Source organism: Pogona vitticeps, chromosome 3 (assembly GCF_051106095.1).
Source record: "Pogona vitticeps strain Pit_001003342236 chromosome 3, PviZW2.1, whole genome shotgun sequence".
Lineage (NCBI taxonomy): Eukaryota > Metazoa > Chordata > Lepidosauria > Squamata > Agamidae > Pogona > Pogona vitticeps.
In genome coordinates this window covers 149139069-149163488 of record NC_135785.1, presented here as the reverse complement: position 1 = coordinate 149163488, position 24420 = coordinate 149139069, and the positions used below count along the sequence as shown (strand labels likewise).

Below are 24420 nucleotides of genomic sequence, written 5' to 3'. Positions count from 1 at the left end.
ATTTAAAAGCTCCCTGGCCATCAGAAGACCCTGCGATTTCCCTCCCTGAGGTGGGTACAAATCCCTTTTTTCTCCCACGCTCCAAACGTCGACCATGGGAACATCACAGGCCGATAAAGGGCCGAGTGGTTCAAAGCGGTTGTTCAATCTTCAGGGTTAGACAGGACTAAAGCAAAGTGGGAAACGGAGGTGAAACTTCAGTTTGTTTTGCTTTTTTTACTGAGAGCTGGAACCGGCTCCTCGAGCGCATTTCGCACCTGCTTCACCTCCTGAACTACTTTTTTTTTAAAAAAGGGGATGGGGCTAAACAGAAGTGGGAGGTGGTGGAGGAAGGCCGTTTTCCTGCAACGACACGCTGCTTGCTGTTAGATAGAGTTCAAATCTGCCCTCGCCTCCCTCCACAGCAGAATCCCCATTGCAGATTCTGTAGTGTGTATAGGATGAATCGGAGCTCGCCTGCCGCGGGAGGAGCGAGCGTAGTAAGGCATCGGAGGAACTGTAGTAAGAGGAGGCGGGGTGGGCGGGGCTTGGCCAGGCGTGGGCGGGGAGGGCGCTGATTGGGCGGCGTGGCGCTCGGAAGCACTTTGTTTTCTATGCTAATGAGGGCGGAGTGGAAGCTTGTGGATATTTACGTTGAGGCGGGAGCCACCGCCCTTCATTTTTTTTTAATCCACATGGTTTTCTTTTCCCTTCCTCCCCCCCTCCCCGCCTCCTATTCGCGCTCGCCCGATGCCGCCGCCATCGTCAGGGCCGCCACCGCGGTCTCCTCCCCCTACTTCCCGCCACTTCCCTGCGCTCTCAGGCAGAGGGGGGGAGGGGGTGGGGCGGGCGTTGAGAACGGCGGTTGGTTGGTCGGTCGGTCGGTCGCGGGTGAGTTTTGAGAGCCCGGGAGCCAGCGGCGGTTGCTCTTGCCGCTTACAGTGTCGACGACTTTCGGTTGGAGAGGACGCGGCTGAGGAGGCGCAGGAGGGGGTGGTGGTTCTTGTGCGCCTGTTTTAGGTTGGCTGTGACGGGAGAGGGAGAGGTGGGTTTGGCAGTGGAGGGGGGGTGGCGGCTGAGGAGGGGGGGCCGATGGGCGCATGGCAGTGGGAGCTCCTACACGCGCGCGCGCGCGCACACAGCGGCGCCTCCCGCGCGACGGAGCTCGCGCGCAGGGGGGCGGGCGGGGCCGGAATGAGGGAGATTTGAAAAGGCCGCGCGGCCGCCGCCGTCGTAACCGCCGCCTCTCTTCCTCTCAGGGTGGAGAGCGTGGAGCCCGCCAGCCGGGCAGAAGGTACGTACTGAGGGGAAAAGAGAGGAACGAGAGGGACCGGTCGCTTAGAACAAAAGCCGCTGTGGCGGGCACATGGGAGTGGGGGGGGGCATGTTGAGGCGCCCCACGCGAGCTACGGAGGAGGCTGAAGCCTCCGGGGTGGGTTCAGCGACCGTTGGAGAGGAAAGGCAGTTAAAATTTGAAGGACTGAGTAGGACTTTTAAAGAGCTGGAAGGAGAAGTGGGAGGCCCTCCGGGCCGCTCCGCATGGGCTTTTGTTCTGGGAGGGGCGGGGGCGGTGTTCTCTCCGCGGGGCTCGACCTGGGTTGGCTGCGAGGAGGGGTTTTTCCTCCTATTGCTTCCCCCGTGGGCCGCGTGGCTCGCTTCCCGCCCTGGCGGTTCGCGTGGGAAGGGGATTCTAGGGAGACTCGTGGCTTTGCCTTAACTGCGAAGTCGCCGGCGGTGGTTGCGGGGCCGCGGCGGCGGCGCCATGTTGCCGAGGGGGGCGGGGCCGGGACATGGCGGCGACTGCGCGTGTTGAGGCTGATTGTTCCTAGCTAGGCCGCGGCCATGTGGGAGCCGCTGTGGCCGCCGGCCGTGCGAGCGAGAAAATGCGCGGCCCGAAAGCGAGGACGCGCTGGCGAGCAGAGGACGAAAAGGAGGCTTCAGGATCATTTTTATGAGCGTTCTGGAACGAAAGGAAATGAAAGAACGGGCCTCGGCGGCGGGAGGGGAGAGAACGGATTGGGAGAATACGCTGATCTAGTAGCCCAGCTCTGACCTCCCGCCGTGGCTACAGCGCCCTCTGGCGCCCCTGACCTGACGAGTCCCTCCCGGACTTAGCACGTGCTGCTTAAGTGAAGCCGCGGGCCCGGCTCTGGGGCGCCATTGTTTTGCCCATCTGCCTCCCGCCACCTTTTACCTATTAACTCCCGTGCTTGAGCAGAAGAAACTCTTTAATTCTTCGTTCTTTTACGAGAGTTATGAGACTGTAACGAGCTACCTGTTGGTTCGTCTCTGCCTTGCCTGTTAAGTGGAAGTCTATGATTTGAAAGCAGGATTCGCTTTCTTCAAATGTTTAAGGTTTTTTTTGTTTATTTCTCTACAGTACTAAACAAGCAAGCACTAGGGGGAAAAACTTCAAAGGTTGATGCTACAGAATTTGCCCTGAAGAATAAAGATTTGTTGTATGAAAGGATGGTAAGTTCCAATTAGTATAAGTGCCTAGACTTTCTGTATACAGGCAAATGGAACTTAATCCAAGCAGTTTCACATCCCTATTAGAAGAGAATTATGACTAGTTCTTAAGAAAAGTAGTAAAGGCAGTTAAAATCTATGAATCTCCTTCTGGAGTTCCCAGGTACAGAAAGAAAAAGTTACAGTTTATGAATATGGTAAAGTTTAGAGGACATGGTGTGTAATGTGAACACAATTGCATTTTAAAGTAAATTAAAATCATGTGTCCTCAGTATTTTTATTGAACAAGATATCAGAAATGATATATTTCAATTTTGTGCAGTTATTTGATGTTTCTAAAATCTAAATTAGTAGAAACTCAAGTCCTTTTCAGCAATAACTGTTAGTAAATAATTTACTAGTTTTTTCAGTTGAACACAGTAATAAATACAACCTAATTCTTAATTTAAAAAGCAGTTAAATAGACCATTCCTTTGAAAGATGAAAGTATTTCTGTTTTTCAGTTAAGAACTGTAGAGTTGTAGTTTTCACTGAAGCAAAACCTGTATATTTTCTTGTGAAGAAACTTGAATTAATCTGTCAAACTCTTTTAATCCTTCAGGGCAACAGTTCATTGGTTTAGGAGTAGGTGTGTACTTTGTTGTATGATTATGTATTTGTTAACAAAATCTTTGTTAATCCTGCAAATTAATGAAAGCTTTTGTTTTCTTTTGTAGGCAAAACACTTTTGAATGAGAAGAATCTGTTCATGTTAGAGTAATGTCAAAGTGCTTACAGTGCAGGTAGTGATATATAGAACCTACTGCAGTGAAGGCACTTGTAGCATTATGCTGGCAACTGCCTCAGAGGTTTTGGATTGCTATTCTGCATGGCTCCCATGGTGACTGCTTTTTGTTCTAAGGTGCATCTAGTGCAGATAGTGAAGTAGATTAGCATCTACTGCCCTAAGTGCTCCTTCTGGCATAAGAAGTTGTATTTTCACCTAGTCATTCACACTGAACATATATCTAGTAATGGTTTGCAGTCCTCTGTTAGTTTTGCATAGTTGCACTACAAGAAGAATGTAGTTGTGCAAATCTATGCAAAACTGATTGTGGCCTGTTATTGTCTACGTTTTACTGATTTCATTATTGAGGTAACTTAGGACCCTGGAGAACATCAGTCCAAACAGCTCTTGTAGCACTAAAGTGCTTATAGTGCAGGTAGTGGTGCATAATCTACTGCACTAAGAGCACTTAAAGTACTGCCAGCTGTAGAACTTCAATTCCATTATTTTCCCTGTATTCTGCTGTTTGCGTGTGTCAGTTGAACACTGTTCTCTGGTTAGTTTTGCAGGTTTGCATCCAGCTGTATAATACTCTGCTGTGCAAATCCATGCAAAACTGACTGTGGCAGTGAAATTCAATTAAAAGTTGACAAAGTGTACCCCTTTCTACACAGGTTGGGATCAGTTGCAATGCTGTGTATGTGTCTGTAGTATTGCACTTGTCCCGGCCTGTTGAGGTTGGTGGGGCTAAAGCTTGGAACAACTTACAAAACGTCTCTTCTCAGCAGATAGTTCTGGAATAGTACAAAACAGTTAGTGGAGTTGGGCTCTCTAGATATTTGTATCTAAAGAAAATTGATTTGAATAGTGGAACATTGTACATATAGCACTTTTCAATGTTCATGTTACCAACTAGTTGCACTTAAAATTTTGCAAAATGAGTAGAATTTTTGACATATAAAAGAAATGTTTTATATTTTTTTAACTTGGTGTTTTAAATAAACTAGCCTTTGTTCATTGATAATCCAACAGGAGTTTTTAATTTTTTTCACTCATCAGCCTCAAAGACTTTCCACTTATTTCTGAAAGCATGTTATACATATGCTACATAGGGACAGTAGCAAATCCTTGCCTGTCCTCATGCGTCAGGGATAAATGGGAATATGAGGAAGTCTAGGGGCGGGGTTATTGATTCTAGAAAGCTGTATTGCAAATAGAAATCAATGGCTTATATTAAATAATAAGAACAGTTAATATTTTTGTATATGATTCTCAACTAAATTCTACTATATCTGTGTTTCTATAAATTATGCTAGCATTCTGATTAATGTTCTAATGGAAACTTGGGGAGGGAATAACTTGCCAATACCAGTAGTCTGTTTTTACCTTCTGGTGTAGTTTAAAGGGTGTTTTCAATTCAAAAGCTTGTAGAAGGTTTCAAGTGCTAAATCAAATCACAATAAAATTTACAAAGTTTAAACCGTAGAGTGAACTTCTATACAGATACGTGTTTCTTAATGCTTAAAGCACTTTCTTTAATAATAGTTTTGCTTTATGCCATAATTTGTGATGATGTGTAAAAAAATTTCATTATTTTTGTTTCAAGTAGTAGTACATGTCCTTGAAAGTTAAAATGCAAAATTGCAAACAACTTCTAGTTCAGTCAGGTTAAAGAATGGGACTCATTTAACTTTAGTTTGTTACATTGCTGCAGGATAAGTTTTCATGGAATCCATTAGCAAGAGACTAGATGCCCTCTGGTTACATTTGAACTATACAATTGTACGGCTATGAAAAACCATTAAAGATTACTAGCCAATATTGGGCAGATTATTAATGTGGATGCGTTAGGATATTTGTGTTGAATGTAATAATGGAATAGGCTAGTAACAGGGCATAAAACTACGCTCTTAGAACAGTGATTTCCAACCTTGCACAACCCAGATGTTCTTTGACTACAACTCCCAGAAACCCTGTACAGCACAGCTGGTGGTGAAGGCTTCTGGGAGTTGCAGACCAAAAATACTTGGGTTACACAAGGCTGGGAACCACTGCTCTGAAATACGGATTTGTAACAATAGAATTCTTTTTCATTGGATTTTCCCATTCACATCATAGTCTGTTAGAATATTTGTTATAAGAGATTTGATAGGTATGCAAATGGATTTAGAAGTTCCTTATAGGAATTTATACACTGGTTCTGGATTTCTGCTCAAGTACAGCTCTAATCCCATCTCAGTTTCCTTGAGCCCTTTGATTTGTGAGTACTGTATATATGTATGTAGCTACACTGTTCGTAGCATAGTCCTACATAGCATTGTTTCACAGCAAAGCTACAGCTAACAAGTTACAGATCCAGAATTGCAATGAACATTTGAGCTACATTCAGTTTCTGAAGAATGCAAATTCAGCAGTGTTGGTTTATTGTTAGGTAGTTTGTGAGTTATTTGGAAGTATAATTCTGAGCTGATCTTGCACAATTCTTGTTCTTTCCAGTGGTCTATTGCACACAGATAGGCTTCTTTTGGCATTTTGATACGGAAACAGAGTGAGCAAAGAGCACATGAAGATGCATATAACTGTACAGAATCACAGCAAAAACCTTTCTATATCAACTTTTCTGTTGATATAGTGGCCAAGCAGTTGTTATAGAAAGCCCACAAGCATGACCTGAAAATACAGTATTTAAAACATTGCTGTAGATATCATCGGTGCTTCAGGGGCCAGAAGTCTTGGAGTCTGGTTCAGATGGAGCAGAGAAGATTCGGCACTTCAGTTTCATGCTTCCACTGAATCCCAGCTTGTGACTGTTCCTTTGGAAGGGAGGGGTACTTGAATTGATATTTTGAGATCTACAGCATGGTTAGTATAATGAGGAATAAATAGCTGGTTGAAATTGGGAGTGGGGCTAGAATATGGCAACTCGGAGACTTTGAGGTGGATGTCAAAGTACTGGTATGGGAAAAGAGATTTATTTATTTATTTTGATTTATATCGCGCCTATCTGGTCTGATCGACCAAAGGAGAAAGTGAAAGGAGGACTGAATAGACTAAACTTGCTTATCGTAACAGGTTGAGTGGATTTTAGGGTGGAAGATGAGGATAGTGAAAAACGAGATGACAATTTGATTTCAATCACTTCATGTTGGATTGAGGTACCTTGTGGCACAGCAGTTTTAACTGCAGTATTATAGCTAAAATTTACAATCTAAGTTCAGTCCCATGTACTCTGCTGAAGGTTCACTGAGCCTTCCATCCTTTCAGATTTGGTAATTTGAGTACTCAGTTTGCTGAGGGGACTGTATAGCTTGCATAATTAAAAGTTGTAAGCTGCCAGGAGGGTACTTTTAAATGCTATGGGGCAATATATAAGCAGCATACTTTGCTTTTTTTCCCTTTGTTATATGACTTCTCTGTCGAAAACACACTTCCTGTTAATCTCATATTTCCACAAACTTGCTCAGATTGCTTTCTAGCAACAATCCTGTTTTTACTGGAATATCTGAGTAACAAAGGTTAAGAACCAGTGGTCCAGACCACTGGTTCTTAACCTTGGTTACTCAGGAGTTTTGGACTGCAACTCCCAGAAGCCTTCACCACCAACTGTGCTGGCTGGGGTTTCTGGGAGTTGCAGTTCAAAAGCATCCGAGTAACAAAGGTTAAGAACCACTGGTCTAGACTACAAGGGGATACTGATAGCTTAGTGAACCAGAACACCTGACTGCAAACCAGAATTTATGAGTTCAGTTCTCCATTATAGAAGAGTTAGTCTGTGTGGCCTGGGCCAGATATTGTTCCAGAGTGGAGAAAATGATAGACCACTTCTGAGTAACTTACACAGTACTTTGAAATCTCTAAAGGGTGGCTGTTAACTCAGAATTGATGGCACTGAATTTCTATATTATTTATTTTAACAAAAAATAAAATACGGTTTTAAAAATATTGATTTAAAAAGCTGGCAACAATTTCATCCACTTAAGTCAAATTTGTAAGGACAGGTAGTGACATGAACATGACCCAATAGGGTTTGTCCCTTGACTCGTGATAGCTGAATTTAATTTTAAGGGACTAGGTACAGGTTTCCTTATATTTTTTAAAAATTAGCTCAGTACTTCCACATTTGCAGCAGTTCATGATTTCAGCCAAAGGTGTTCTCTATCTGGTTTTTAAAGAAGTTGGAGGCAATTTAACCTAGAACCTGATCCATATGTTCATCTCAGTTGCAAATTCATTATGTGTTTTATTTCAAACCAGGCTGTTGAAGACTTATTTCTAAATTTCAAAAACTAGCTTTTTAAAATAAAAGCATGGCTTACATTCCTGGGCCAAAATTACTAAGGATAATTAAAAGTGCTGTAATATATACATCCGGATTTGGGTTTCCAAGAGTAATGAGCTGTAGTGCTTCTGAAACATCAAAGAATCAGTCTGCTAATGTCAAGTTGTGAAGACAGAAGAAGTACCTATTGGTTACACTTAAGCTGTTTCTAGGGCCCAGCCTTGTTCAGCTAACAGGTTTGCCCTGATAGGTTTATTGGTAGGTTCCTCATTCTTTTCTAGAATTAATATTCATAGCATTCAAATATTTGGTGTGAATCTTAAATTTTGCTCAGTTTTTCATGTGAAAGTGGAGGGAATATTTAAAGTTAGAAACCAGATCTAAATTCCCTGTCTTTGTAAGATAAAACATACTTTTGTAATTTCAGTAATTTAAATTAAAAATGAATTGGCCAATTTACTGTAGGGCAGACTCAAGGGAAAAGTGTTTTCAAATCTTATACCAAGAACAAGCTTCAGTTTGCTGATGTCATTACAGTTAAATTGGTGACAAGTTTCACAGTAAAATTTATATAGTACCAGACATTCCTGGGGAAAGCAGTTTATTTGCATCAGTACCCAGCAATCTGCAACTGATACTGTATTGGCATCCTGTATCCCTAAAACAAAAATGTTTTGCAATGTAAAAACTGCATAGATTTCTATAGTAATTTTCATAATCTACAGTATACCAGCGATGTAGTCAGATACACTGTCAAGGATGTAGAAATTCCTGCAAGTTGACCTTGATGGACTTTCTGCAAAACTTGTTTAGTCATCCAAATCCTTGCTTGGATTCTGTTATGTTGCTACAAACTGACACCAACTGAATTCTTGCAAACAGTCTATATATATAAAAAAACCTTGTTAAGTATAGTCATGTGGCACTATTGGCATTAAAAGCTGTGGATGCACAGTTCACTTCTACGGAAATGTATTTAGATGTGCATACCAAATATAGATACAGTGGTGCCCCACATAGCGACGATAATCCGTGCAGCAAAAATCGTCGCTATGCGAAATTTAAAAGCCCGTAGGAATGCATTGAAACCCCTTCAATGCATTCCTATGGGCTTAAAACTAAGCGAAAATCCTCCATACGGTGGCCATTTTAGCTGCCCCGTAAGCAAGGAATCCGTCCCTGTTTTACCCGGCGGCCATCTTGGAACCGCCAATCAGCTGGGGAAAAAACCACTACGCAAAAATCTGTAAGCGAAACAGCTTACCGATCATCGCAAAGCGATTTCCCCCCATTGGAAACAAAGTTATGCGATTGCCAAAGCGATCGATTGCAAAAACATCGTTACTATGCAGATTCGCCATTAAACGGGGCGCCCGTTATACGAGGCACCACTGTACCTGGTTCAAAGTCTGTACCTCCAACATCTTCAGGTAGTTGGTTTAAGTACACCAGAATATAGATGTTTCATCTTCCAGTAATGAAATGTTGCTATACATGCAGTGCATGAAAGAATTTTACAGAAGGCCAAGTGTATTTTACGGCTTTGGTGTGTGTTTTGTCCCATCGAGCTGGGACCAACCTATAACAATCTTAATAGAGCTCAGAGATTGTCATGTTAAATAATCTGTCCCATAACAAAAAAATTAACCAAAAAAGGTTTATTTTTCTGGATTACAATCCAATTCCTCAGATACATGGACAAATATTTATCCTTTAGTATGCATGCACACTATATGGTTGTGAGGGCAGAGAAAATTAATATTGGCTGGTTTCATAAACAACTGCTGAACAAATAATACACACTATTACCAAAATAAGATACTAAATTCTTTTCATTTTCTTTTTGAATATAACGTGCTTTTTTGTTTTTTGAGTTTTAGTTTTTAAAAGTGCAGAGATCTGCAATCAATTATTGAGCAGCATATAAATATATGGCTTATCCAGATTGCTTACATTAAAATTGGATGTAGCATTATTACATTTGCGAAGATTTATGAGTGCCAGCATGTCTGCTGGGGTGCTTTCAGTGGCACTGAGAATGAACAGCTTATGGCAGCCTTATCCTACCATTCTCCAGGCCTAGTGCAAAAAAAAAAAAATCTTGATGAATATATGCCAATTCTCTCGGTCCACTAGTGAGACATAAAACCACAGCTCAACTGTGGGCTACTTACACAAATACATTTTTGAGAACAGCAGCCTTTAATAAAGGTATGCAGTGATCACATGCTTCTGTTTAAGACCTGACTGATTTTTGGAAATGGTCTGCTTCAGATTGAATGGATTCAGGCATTATTGATGCTGCTGGGATCCTGAAACATATAGCAGTTCAGATACTCATGCCTCTTAACTGAATACCACTGGGGAAAAACCATAATATTTTCCAGTTTTTTTGTAATTTGCTGGATATTCTAGATGTATCTCCTTGGGAGGTTACACCTGCCAAATGGGTGCAGGGGTCTTGAGATATCTGTTTTTAAACATCAGTGAAGGGGTGATTTGTAGAACTGGGATGAATATGAAGTTAGCTTTCATGAGAAAATTCAGGATGCCAAATATCAGATAAATAGGTATACGGTTTTTAGGCAGTATTGTGGATGTTTGAAGGTTAACCCTCTCAAAGGACAGAATTTGATCTTTACATTGCTTGCAGATTTCTGAAAATCACAGGCAGTGTAGACATAGCCTTATATAACCTTAAAATGTTTCAGTGCAGCTTCAGAATAATTTTTTTGACAAGGAGGAGGGTCCTTTCCTTTAAGGATTGCAGGTGGATACAAAATGGTCCTGGAAAGCTACGTACTTGCTGCCAACCTCTGTTCAAATGTAATGAGAGTTCATTATTGTCTCTGTGACTCCCACTAGTGGGTTTTGCATGTGCACAGAACAGAGTTTGGAATCTCTTGGAGCTGTGTTGCGAGATAGGAAGCTGCCCCCACCCTCCATCATGCAGGTGTAAACCTATAGCTGAAGCCCCTCAATTTCTATGTCTGCCACTAGAGCTACATAGACAGCATCTTAAAAAGCAGAGACAAAGCCTTACCAACAAAGGTCTGCATAAAGCTATGGTTTTTCCAGTAGCAATGTATGGAAGTGAGAGCTAGACCATAAAGAAGGCTGACTGCCGAAGAATTGATGCTTTGAGATGTGCTGGAGGAGACTCTTGAGAGTCCCCTGGACTGCAAGGAGAACAAACCTATCCATTTTGAAGGAAATTAACCCTGAGTGCTCACTGGAAGGACAGATCCTGCAGGTGAGGCTCTGATATTTTGGCCATGTCATGAGAAGAGAAGACACCCTGGAGAAGAGCCTGATGTTGGGAAAGTGTGAGGAGAAGGGGACGACATAGGATGAGATGGATGGACTGTGTCATTGAAGCTACCAACGTGAATTTGACCCAACTCCGGGAGGCAGTGGAAGACAGGAGGGCCTGGCATGCTCTGGTCCATGGGGTCACGAAGTCAGACGTGACTTAAGGACTAAACAACAACTTAAGGACTATTCAAGCCTTCTCTTTCACTATGCTGACATTTTTTGAGCCTAGTTTTTTCTTCATTTGTAGAGGAGTTTTTTGGTGTACTCCCTTACAGGCCTCTAGTGGGCTTTTAAAGAAGTATTGACTGCAGATGTAAGACTGCCCTCACACATGGGCATTTCCATTGTTTCTTTTGTCTTAGATAGGCTCATCACTCACAGTCTTTTTATGTGTCGTGGTGTTACAAAGCCAATCTAAACTGGGCGTATTATTAGAAGAGCTCTCATAATGTGGCAGGTCAGGCAGCTGAAAATAGACATCTTCACAAACCTTTACCCGTCCGCAAGAAACCCTCTTTGAAATGGCCACTTTTGGTGATTTTGAAAGTGCTGAGTACCAGAGTCTTCAGCTTAGTGTGACTCAAGACATCAGATCTCAGATCAGTACCAACCATGTCTCCCAATTCATGTCTGCCATCAGAGCTTCTTTGTGCTCTCCCAGTCCAGTGCTGGGGCAAGATATATCAATGACCAAACAAACATAATACTAAAAGCTACAATGATTTAGGTGATACTGAGGTCTTTCTCACCCCAGCAAAGAAGAATGTTAAGTCTTTGTCATCTGCAGTCTTGTATTCTTCTGTATCAGACATGAAGGTAGTCCACCACTTACTCACTTCCATCTACTCCACTAGGATTGACAATGCCAGCTTGGGCTGTTGCAACATTGCTACTGATATCAGGAGTGACCTCAATTCCAAAGGCTTATTCAGTCCATACTCTACTGCAGGGGCCCCCAACCTGTGGCCTTTGGGGCCTCATGCACCTCCCAAGCTCGCTCTGTATGTCTCTTCCCCCCTCCCAAATGCCTGTTTACTGCTATCTCAAGGAATTTTCCCCTTACACTGTTCTCCTTGCTTCAAACAGCACCTGTTTTCCTGTTGCTGTATTGTTTTTACAGAAAGCCCAATAGCAACATTGTTTTTTTTCTGGTCTCCATAGGTCCTTCTGTAATCCTTTCTAAAAAGGGTTCTGTAACCCTTTCTAAAACCCTTTCTTGGTTTTATCCTCCATACTAGCATTTTGGTCCTTCTGGGTGTTTTGTTAGTCAGCAGAGCTCAGGTACCTGTTCCACTCAGCTTTTTTACTCCTCTCCATGTATTACCATGTTAAAGGCTATGAGTGTAAAGAAGATAAAGCAGCTGTGTGGATGGGTATAGGAGATGTCTGGCCTGCTTTTGCAAAAAAGGCAGGAAAAAGAGTAAATTGATAGTTTTGCAAAAACTTGCTTACAAAGTGTTTTGTGTATTAAAACTTTCTAGAGGCTCCACCCATCAAGGCTCCTCCAAGTGGCTTCTAAGGTTCCTAGTGAGTTTGCTGCTTGAGGCAAAAGCATTCTTCCTCCCTCAACAAGAGTTGGTTGCTCTTTTTGCCTTGCTTGCTTTTGCCTCTTCTTTCCTACCCACTCCAGCTAGGAGTCTTTTCATGCCTATGTGATTGCAAGGAGTTGGCAAGTAGCCCCTTAGGTTGAGAGGGAAGGAGTATTCCCTTAGCAGGGAAGATGGGATTCTGCTTCCCACATCTTTCTTCAGCCAAGTTCCCTTCCCCCTAGCTGCCATTTTGCTTTTCATTATTATGGCTTGGCTAGCAGGCAGTGATGTGAATGTGCACCCTCAATATAATTTGAAGCCAACTTAATGGTACAAGCTGTGACCCAGGTGGGAGGCTGTCATTTCATTCATCCTTCCTCTACCTAAGGTTTTTTGAAGAGCCCACAATTTTTAAAATCACAGGTAAGCATATGTAGATAATAAGGATTCCACAGTAAAATAGTGTTCCAAAATTCAAGTTAACATTTCTTCATTGACCTCTGAATGTTTACAGTACTTCTGATCTAAATTGGTAAGTTATTAGTTCTGTTACGTTTTGATTTAGTATGTTGCCCTCTTTAGGCACTGGGCACTCTAATGTAGACCCCCATGTCCTAGAAGGCTGGGGACCTCTCTGTACTGGGACTGATTTCAGGCTCTTTACTCTCTTCTCTGAGACCACCATCCTGTAGGCAGTAGTTCCCAGGTGTTCTTGGACTGTAATTCCTAGAAACCTTCACCACCAGCTATACTGTACTGGTCAGGGTTTCTGGGAATTGCAGCACAAGGACACCTGGGTTACTCAAGGTTGAGAATCGGTGCTGTAAGCCAGTAGTACCCAACCCTGGGCCTCCAGGTGTTGGACTACAACTCCCAGAGGCCTTCAACATCTCTGCCAGACAGGATTTTTGGGAGTTGAAGTCCAAGAACATCTGGAGGCCCATGATTGGGGACTACTGCTGTAGGCTATCTGAAAAGACTGTTCCTCTGGGATCAAGGGTGAGATTCTTCAGCATATACCTACACGTATTCAGGCACTCCTCACTGTTCTCCATGCAGCCAACCCTTATCATTGGTCTTTGGAAGGCGAAATTGGAGCCAAGTCTCCAGCCATGGGATTTGGTGAGCAAAGAGATGGTGAAAGTGAATCGATTAATGGATACCAAAATATCCCCCTCTTCAACAAATACAGAAGGTTCTTTATCAGGATTATTAAATTCAAGTTGTGCTATAGCAATGGTCAGGGAATGGGTAAATTATGCTAAATGGGTTAAAAATTAAAATCCTGAGGGTAATGAGCAGAGCGCTACCCCCTCCTACCCCCTGCAGTCGAACCTCAAACTGGAAGTCACCTATTCATCTTTCCTTGGTTGTGGCATTTGTAAATCCTCTATTCTTTTAGAGATCGGAGATAAGGTTGCTTGATTGGTTACAGCTGTAGAACAGCCCCGGGCAGTCAATCTGGCTTGTGAATGACTGCCTCCACTGGAGGTGACTGCAAGCAGGAGGAGGGAAAGCTCCAGTTAAGGAGGGAAGGAAGGTGCGAGACAGCGACATGTGGCTTCATTAGCTTGTTTAAATGTATGCAGAATATGGAGGGAGGATGGATGAGTGGATGTGTTTTTGTATGAGAGAGAGAGACTGACTCAAAACTGAAAAAAGGAACAGGCAGAAAGGACAGAAGGCTTGAATTACGGGGGGGAAAGGATGGCTTCATCAAGCTTGTTTAAATGTAATGAGGAAATTGACATACTGAACTGATGCAAATGTTGAAAATTGAGGGAGGAAGGATTTAAGTGTATGTATGTGTGTGTGTACGTACGTGAGAGAGAGAGAGACTTGGCTCTTTCATAAAACCATGAAAAAGGAACCGTCTAAAGTTTAATCGCTGCATTCAGCTCTGCAGTTTCTGCTGAGAACAGCAGAAGTGTGTAGCAAATACGTTTCTCTATTTCTCATCCCCAAAGCAGACAAGAGTATCATAGTTTATTCCCAAAATCTGAATCCCAGTCTTTCTGCTCCTGGTCCTACTTTGACTGCAGCACCAAACAAAAGACTGTGGGTTTCTTTATTGAGTCGATTCATCTCATGTGCAGGCTTCCTCTTTTCCTACTGCATTGCACTTTTCCCTGCATTGCTGCCTTTTCCAGTAAGCTTGTCTTCTTATGATGCCACTGTAGTACAGTACCCTTTGTTTGGTTATTTTAGCTTCCAGTGAAAGCTCACACTTAATTTGCTTTACTTATCTTTCTGACAAGTCATAATAGGTTTGTCATCACTTTCCTCCCAAGAAGCAGGTGTGTTTTAATTTTGTGGCTGCTGTCATCATCTGCAGTGATCATAGAGCCCAAGAAGGTAAAATTGGTCACTGCCTCCATATCTTCCCCTTCTATTTGCCAGGACGTGATGGGACCAGTGGCCATGATCGTAGTTTTTTGATGTTGACCTTCAGACAATTTTTACACTCTTTCACCCTCAGCAAGAGGTTCTTTAATTCCTCCTCACTTTCTGCCATCAGAGTGGTATCATCTGCATATCTCAGGTTGTTGATATTTTTTCTGGCAATCTTAATTCTGGTTTGGGATTCATCCAGTCCTGCCTTACGCATGTATTCTGCATAGAAAATAAGCCGGGGAACAATATACAGCCTTGTCGTACTCCTTTTCCAATTTTGAACCAATCAGTTTTTCCATATCCAGTTCTAACTGTTGCTTCCTGTCCCACATATAGATTTCTCAGGAGGTAGATAAGGTAGTCAGGCACTCCCATTTCTTTAAGAACTTGCCATAGTTTGCTATGGTCCACACAGTTAAAGGCTTTTGCGTAGTCAATGAAGCAGAAGTAGATGTTCTTCTGGAACTCTCTGGCTTTCTCCATATTCCAGCACATGTTAGCAATTTGATCTCTAGTTCCTCTACCCCTTCGAAATCCAGCTTGTACTTCTGGGAGCTCTCAGTCTACATACTGCTGACGCCTACCCTGTAGGATTTTGCGCATAACCTTGCTAAGCGTGTGAAATGAATGCAATTGTACGGTAGTTGGAGCATTCTTTGGAACTGCCCTTCTTTGGAATTGGGGTGTAGACTGATCTTTTACATTCCTCTGGCCACTGCTGAGTTTTCAAAACTTGCTTGCATATTGAGTGTAGCACCTTATCAGCAGCATATTTTAAGATGTTAAATAGTTCAATTAGAATACCATCACTTCCACTGGCCTTGTTGTTAGCCACGCTTTCTAAGGCCCACTTGACTTCCCTCTCCAGGATGTCTGGCTCAAGGTCAGCAACCACACTAATCTGGGTTGTCTGGGACATCCAGATCTTTCTGGTATAATTCCTCTGTGTATTCTTGCCACCTCTTCTTGATGTCTTCTGCATCTGTAAGGTCCCTACCATTTTTGTCTTTTATCATGTCCATTTTTGCACAACATGTTCCTTTAATATCTCTAATTTTCTTGAACAGATCTCTGGTTTTTCCCTTTCTATTATTTTTCCTCTGTATCTTTCCACTGTTCATTTAAAAAGGCCCTCTTGTCTTTCCTTGCTATTCTTTGGAAGTCTGCATTCAGTTTTCTGTAACTTTCCCTTTCTCCCTTGCATTTTGTTTCCCTTCTCTTCTCTGCTATTTGTAAGGCCTCGTTGGACAGCCACTTTCTTGCATTTACTGATTTGATCTCTTATTCTTTTTAATTTGATTATTTACCTTACTGTTATATGATTGGTTTTGCTTTAACTGTTCATTAACTGCCCACAGTAGTGTCTTGCACTAATTGGGCAGTATAAAAGTGGAAGAAATAAAAATGAATGAATGAATAAATAAATCATCAAGTGTAAAGATGTGTCACTGGAGATGAAAACCAAGATAATTGACTTCTGTTTAGAATGTTTGTATGTGAAAGCTAGACAGTGAAGAAAGCTGACAGGAAAAAAATTAATATGTCCAAAAATATGGTGCTGGATACCATGGGGAGTAAGAAAACAAGCAAGTGGATCCTAGAACAAATCAAATCTTAACTCTTTCCAAAAGGAAAAAAATGACAAATCTGTTCTATTTGGGCCACATCATACGACAAGAAATGCTAGAAAAGATAACAGTGCTAGAAAGATGACAGGAAAAGAGAAAGATCAAGTATGAAATAAATTGTTTTGAAAAGGAAGCTGTGGCCTTGAGTTAGCATGATTAGGATATTTTGGAGGTCACTCATTTGAAGAGTTGCCATGGGTCAGAGGTGACTTGAGGGTACATAGGAACAAAAGCAATTTTCTAAGCTACAAACACCTTGCACATTTGAAATAACTATCATTATATTCAAGGTTTGTGTCTGGTGTGCTATTGCACATACATATGAGCATGCATGTATATTGTGTTTTCAGCAAACTTACCAAGTGGGAACAGACTGGCTGTTGCGTTCTTTGAACAATCAGTGGCTCTAATGTTTTGCAGATGTTGGTGTTCTTTTCTAAAATGATTATTATTCAGTTGACTATACTGAATTACTGGAACATGTTTAGCTATTATCTGATATTGAATTATATCTTTGTCAGTCTATGCAGTGCTGAGATACTATGTGTTTAGGATTAAAATGTAATGGATGTACTACTTCTACATATTTGATTAAACTGATATCTAGTCAGTGAAACCTAGAAACCAAAGGTTACTTATGATGTGCAAAACATGATTTAGTGTTGGAAAAGCAAATGAAATTTAGAATTGAAATTTGTATTTTATATTACTTTTGCTCGTATTATTATCACAAGAAAGCTGTTTGATATTAATGCATAAGTCAAAAGGTATAGGACAAGGATGTCCTGTGGCCCATTTCTCCTAAGATTTAGCATGCAGCATCAGAGGTGACTTCACCTTTCTAAAATACTGGCCTCTTAATCTGATCACATGCAGAGACACAGTGATAAGGTCAGTAACTACTGTGTAGTGAAACTTGAAGATGGAACATTCCTATTCATGTTTGTAAGGCCTCCTTTGTCTGCTTAGGCAATGAGCAATGTTTTTCATTTATTTCCTTTAATTGTTGTTATTACTAATATTTTATAAATATTTTAAATATTTTACTAAACATATTTTAATAGTAAATTACTTGTAAATATATGAGTGTTCAACAAATTGAGAACTAAGAACAACCTCCTTTTTATATTGTGTTCATAACATGCCTTCCTGCAGACTGTAGTTTCAGTTTGGCCATATATGAAAATATATTTGGGTTTGAGTAGACCCAGGTATGTTTGGAAGCAGGACCCAAGAAATGTGGGCCCTTAAGATTCATACTCTAGACTTCCAGCACCTAATTTTCTACATGCACTAGTTCACCAGTAGATAGATAAATGTCCAGAGATGTTTTGTAAAATGTGGGGTTAAAGCTCACTTGAAAGAGAAGAACAGCATATAAATGAAATAAATAAGCTTTATGTGCCTTTAAGGCACAAGAAATTTATAGCAGCCCTAATAGGGTTTTCAATGCATGTAGGAAATTCAAGGAGTGCTTTTATCAGTACCCCAACCCTTTAGTTTTTATATCCAAGGGGTTTTTTGATCCTAGGACTTAGTCCTTCATTCAGTCCACTACATCACATGGCTTTTAATAATTTAATACTTAGCTCAGTGGTTTAGGTGTTGCCAGATGTTAGGAGTTCAGTTCCCCACTGTGCCTCCTGTGACTAGATCCAGCCTATGCAGCCTTGGGAAAGCTGCACAGTCCTAGTGCATCCCCAGAAGGGAATGGTACCCCACTTCTAAGTAGTCTCTACCTGGAAAGCCTTTGAAAAGGGTCAACATAAGTCAGAATTTATTTAATGGTTCATCATTACTTTATTTGGACTTATTATTATTCAAAAATAACACACAGAGTAAATTAGAATTATAAAAAAATTGACTGGTATTAAATAACAATTAGAACTTTCAACCAAAAAACTAAGTATATATTAAATATTGGTGCAGTATGTATATGGTTTCTCTGTAGCTCTGATGGTGCTACTTCTCAGATCTGCAACTACTCGTAATATTGTGTGAAATTTCTTGATATAGTTCCCAAAGTCCCAATGACTACGAGGACCACTAAAATGTGTTTCATCCACAAGCAAGATGTCTAAATTGCCAGGTCTCTGTATTTTCTTAGTTTTTCCAATTCTTTATTTTTAACTCTGGGATCTCCTAGAATTGCAATGTAATGACCCAGACATTTCTTTGTTCTATTACTATTATGTCTGGTGTGCTTTGGCCAAGGTGTCTATCAGTTTAGATCCAGAAATCCAACAAGAACTTGACTTTGTCATTTTCTGACACCTTCTCTACCTGATGTTCCCATGTTTGTTTTTGTTTTTTTAAGGCAGGAAAGTTTTATTTTTTGCAGAATGCCACTTCATCATGTCTCATTTTGTAACTTGTTTGTGCAGTCTTTGGACATTCACAGATTAGGTATGATACATTTTCATCTTTTTCTTGGTAGAATTGACATTTGCTGTTAGCACTAATTCCTTGGATCTTAGCTTTCATCACATTGGTTTGGAGTGCTTGTTCTTGTGCAGCAAAAATCAAGCCTTCATTTTCTTTCTTAATAGTCTCTAGTTTTAGCCATGACCATGTTGAGTTATCATGCTTTCCATCAGTATTTCTCAGGTGATGTCTATGTAGTGGTTTGTTTTTCCAACTGTACAATTTTTTCAATTTTTTTCTTATATTGAGCCTTTGTTTTGGTTATTTTCAAAATATTCTCCATTTTCACCTCCTTAAGTAATTTTTCTCTGCTTGCACTGATGTAATCATTTAGGCTTTCTTTTTAAAGCTCCCCTACTACCTGCTTTATTTTCAGTAATCCATGGCCTCTAATTTTTCATGGTAAATATAATCTGTCCACATCACTTTTTGGATGTAGTATGTGATTCGTGTTAGTTTGTATTTTTCAATCCAATTTTAATTCATTTTTGATCCAATTTATTATTCCAGCTGGGTATCGAATTACCCTGTTTCCCTGAAAATAAGACCTAACCTGAAAATAAGCCCTAGTATGATTTCAGGATGGTCATAATATAAGCCCTACCCCAAATATAAGCCCTACTTAAGTGAAAGCCCGCCCTCCACCATTGTGCAGCAATCTGAAGATAACATGACTGCATTTGACTAAATATAGATTGTACACGAAATCCCTTAAAATAAGCCCTAATGTGTTTTTGGAGCAAAAATTAATATAAGACCCTGTCTCATTTTTGGGGAAACATGGTACTGTAATGCCATTTGTTTATGCCTTTGCTTGTATTTCCACCATTTAATTTTAATTTTAAGATTTTCTGCCATCTTTTGATATTTTCTCTTTCTGTCAGTTCTTTAACTTTTGTGTGCAGGACATTTCCTGCTTCTAGTATTCCAGGGTATTTATAATTTTCATCACTTGATTGTGATTTTACAATATTGTCATTTTTAAACGTTATTCCATCTAGTTTTTGGATCTTGCCAAGTGTATAGACAGAGCTACAAATCTGTCAGTTCCAAATTTTATTTAAATATCTTCACTAAACATTTGCTCTGTGTTTAGCAGTGATTCTATCTCAGTGAAACCTTTTGCATATAGTTTTAGGTCATCCTTGTATAAGAGATTATTGATTTTTCCTGCTTGTTCTGAAATGTGGCAGCCCTATCCAGTTTTATTTAAAATTGTTGACATGGGGATGATAATATAATCCAGCCTTTAGAGTGAATACACATCACGTGAGACAAGGAAGATAATCTTGGATTTAAGAGTTTGCACTTATGGCAGGTAGAGGCTGTTAATAAACGGAGTTCTCCACTGTATGATTCCTTTTGCTATCTCCGCAGGAAAAAGAGCAAGGGATGCCGCAAGGCGGAGTTCGAAGGAGATGCTTTGAAACGCAATGGAATCAAGTCTCGGAGGCGGGACTGGTAGTGTGTAAGATCTGCCCCTGTTCTCGCAGCAGGGCCCTCTTTCCTGGAACTGGAGAAAACGAAGAGCCAAGCTGTCGCCAGTCGGGAGTTAAGATCAAGCTCTAGCTCGGTCCTCACAGCTTTTTAGGGTTGCAAGGATTCTAGCTGTGTGGTTGTTTCGCCCCGGCGAGACGAAAGAGTTGGGGGAAGGGGGAGGCGGTGTGGAAACGGAGAGCATGCCTTCTGTCGGAATCGCAAAAAAAAAGCTGCGCAGGATGGGAACCGTCTCTTGGGAATTCCCAACGTTATCTGGAAGCGAGGGTGAAAACATGTACAAGGATGCGGACATTAAGATATCCAGCTGGAGGAATACATCGGAAATGCAAAAGAGGTTGCTACGAGGATGAACTGGTAGGATGTAACTTCACACAGTTTAGCATTTGCTGAGGTGTTCAATTCCAGAAATAAATTTAAAGAGTGAAATATCTTATTACGTCCTGAGCTCCAACAGAAAAAATCAAGGTATTTGCTGTACAGTACTACCTTTGGGTTGAATCCAGCAAGACCCTTATTTATCTCATCCTCCTCGTCTTTCACCCCGCTTGGTCTCCTTTTCTGCAATCAGTATCCGAGGAAAAAGTTGGAGGCAGCAAAGGGGAATGATCCCCTGAAGATGATAATCTCCATTTTGCTTTGCCACGGCGCTGATTCTCAGTCCGAGCTAATCGAGGGCAGGAAGGGGCAGCTACCGGCACGGACAGCGCGAAACGCTGAGAAAGGCGGCGGCTGGCAAGAGGAGCGCGATGTTTATTTGCTTGCCTCTTCCCGCTACGCCTCGTGTGGGCACCGATTTCCTCCTTTCAGCAAGAGCGCATCCTGTGATTGGAGCGGAGCAGCTGTTTCCCCGACGGGGCTGGCTGGCTGGCTTCCTTCCTCCTGTCCTCTTGCCTGGTTTCCTTTCCACCGGCTGCTCTGGTCCCGCCGTGGTCGGTTCCGGAGAAGAGACGGAAGGCTTATCTGTATCCTTTAAAGGCTGTGTGCAGCAGAATCGAGAGAGACAATATGTACATGGAAAGAAAGAGAGTAGCTGAAGATGGGAAGTTAGCACGGCTTTTTCTGACTAGAACTGAATGGCAAGGGCGGCGCTTCAGCCCAACTTGGGCGGGGTCTTTCCTGTTCAAGGAGCTGCCTGTGGGGGGTCATCTGCTGAATTTCTGCTCATCAGGCTGTGTATAGTACAAAGGAGAAACCTTCAAGAAAAACATTGACAACATTTTCGGAAGAGGTTAGCCTCGGTAGTCTATTTCAGCATACACAACAGAAACAAAACAGACATTGATACAAAAGTTCTGTGGCACCTGAAAGGCTTAGACCAAATACTGCCAAGTATCTCACACATAAGGGTGGTCATGGAAGTGCTTCTTGCATTTTTCTGGGTGTCCACCACATGCACAGGGAGGTGACTGATTTTACAACCTGGCGGTGTCTAAGGGTAGAATAGATGGATGGCAGCTGATTTATGCTCCATGTTTCTATCCTGACCAATTTATTTCAGTTTGAACTCTTAGGGCATGCAGTCCATTTGTGTCTGAGGAAGCGGATGGTAATCTGCAAAAGCTGGCTTTCACAACCGAAATCCATTTAGTGGTTATAACTGTATTAGTCCAAATAATTAGATACAGTATTTGAAGAACTGTCTCATATGCAATCCTGTTAGTTCAACACACTCAAAATTAGGGGCCTTATTGCGTGTCCCACAAAAATCCAGGTGGATGCAGTGTGAGAGAGTAGCACTCAGATTGTGGAAGTCTCTAACCTGAAGAGAATCAGCCCTCTCACATGCTCGCTCCCTTCTAAAGCTACTAGTGAACTGCTGCATTTTATAACATTGTACTTCTTCCTTTTAATTAAAGGATTAAAGTTCTACCTGATTTTATTTTTGTTGAATAGTTTTTGCCCTGCTCTCGGCTATATAGTACAATATTTTAGTAATATAGACTATTTTGACTGTGTTTTATTAATTTTTTAAACATTTTCAATAAGCTGCCTTGAGTTTATTAGAGAAAGAAGAATGTCTTATATATGTTAAAAATAAATAAACAAAATGACTATTCCATCCTGCCCTGCAGCTGCTTTCTCATGCATTCAAGATCCTTCATCCTGCATGCATAGCCCCACCACTGGAAGGCAAATTATCCACCTCATGCATGCTTTGGCTGCAGATTGGATTGAATATGTGAAGAAAACAATCCCATGTGTACCTTCTCAGAAGTGAGTCCCATAGAGTTCGTTGAGTTTAGAGCCACCACCATAGTCTTAATGATAAAATATCAATATGGGAGATGTAGTCCTTTTCTTAAAAGGAAGAATTAGCATTTCATAACTAATGAATGGCAAATACAGATTTTCAGTTGGGAGCTGCATGTACAGCTTAGACCAGCAGATCATCTTGCCATGCATCAAGGGATATATTAGGATTAGCATTAGAAAGCTTCTGTAAGCTTCTTTTCTACTAGATTGTAACTTCTTGCTGATTTTATGTGAATTGAGCTTGCTAATGGGAAGCAAGAAATTATATATATATATATATATATATATATATATATATATATATATATATATATATATATATATATATATATATATATATATATATATATATATATATATATATATATACACACACACACACACACACACACACACAGTTCTTATGTTGAATCTGCATTTCCCATAGGAATGCATTGAAAACCATTTAATCTGTATCTGCTCTTTTCCGTCCATAGAAACTACAGTGGAACCTCTACTTAAGAACTTAATCCATTTTGGAATGGTGTTCTTAAGTTGAAACGTTCTTAAGTTGAAGCAAAATTTCCCATAGGAATGGACTGAAAACCAATTAATGTGTTCTGGCTGTTTTTTTGTTATGTAGAGGTGTGTTTGTACATTGAAGCATAGGAACTAATGCAAAGCTGGTTAATACATACTCTACCACTAGGAGGAGAATTTTTTTTAACCTAAGATGACCTAAGGTTAAAAAAAGAGCAGGAAAGGTTTTTTTTCCCTGTTCTTATCTTGGATTTCTGTTCTCAAGTAGAAGCAAAATTTAGCAAATGGAGCTGTTCTTAAGTTGGATTGTTCTTAAGTAGAGACCCCACTCTGTGTGTGTGTGTGTGTGTGTGTGTGTATATACATATATACATATACATATATACATATATACATATATACATACATACATACATACATACATACATACATACACACACACATATATATATATATATATATATATATATATATATATATATATATATATATATATATATATATATGCGCTCCATTATGGATATCCGGCATACTTTATTGTAAAGTCTAATTTTACAGAGGTTCTTGTGCTTACTCTAATACACAAAATCTAGTAAAGATGCATGAAACAGAAGAAATTTGTGATCCTGTTGGGTAGATTTTTTAAAAGACTGATTATTCCCCAAATTTTTTTCTGCAGTTATGAGACAAATATATGATATATGCTTTTTACAGAATTCTTTTTTCATAATTTTGAGATGAATATATGATATATACGGTACATTTTACAGAATTCTTTTCTATCTGCTGTATGTCTGTATTTTCTAGGGAATGCTTAATATGCTTCTCCCATTATAAGAATCTTTCACTATGATGATAAAGGGTGAGTGGGACCAGACCTGAAGTATTTGGGGTCTTCCAGACAAGGCTTTTATTGTGTAATCATCCTGCCTCATTCCTGGGATATTGTGAGGGGCACAGTTGATGATGTGTGTTGTTTATAACTTGCTTTTTTTCTTTTTTAGTTACACAGAAAATCCATGAAAGAGGAAAAGAAGAAATACAGTAGTTGGTTGCAAGTATCAACTTTTGATTGAGCTTCGGGAAGGATACCTCCTCATGCTACCAATCTCTCTTTCTGTCTGTCTCTACTTTAGAAAAAAAAAGTGATCTGGGGCAGGGGAAGAGTAAGAAAATCAGGGACAAATAGAAAACTTTCATGGTTAGGAATCTAATATGTATGTAAAAATAAGAGTTGAGAATAAACAGTGTTGTTCCACCCTATCAGCTGCCTTAGGACCATTTCTTTTAATAGCCAGAATGAGGAAGCATTTTGGTGAATTTAGAAAGATGGGAAGTTGTCTTTTAGTGAGAGCATTCTACACA

The 24420-nt window shown here is 40.7% G+C and overlaps 2 long non-coding RNA genes across 3 annotated transcripts in view; both read left to right on the top strand.

The window, feature by feature from the left end:
• Positions 1-24420, top strand: part of LOC144588445 (uncharacterized) — a 407977-nt gene that overhangs the window by 222541 nt on the left and 161016 nt on the right. The window lies entirely within an intron of this gene.
• On the top strand, positions 877-24318 carry LOC110085541 (uncharacterized). 2 transcript variants are annotated; one of them, XR_012085332.2, is made up of 5 exons: positions 877-1024; positions 2360-2451; positions 3165-3230; positions 22356-22497; positions 24060-24318. It is a non-coding gene; the product is annotated as an uncharacterized LOC110085541 (long non-coding RNA). The 2 variants fall into 2 exon arrangements; XR_012085333.2 differs by lacking the exon at positions 22356-22497.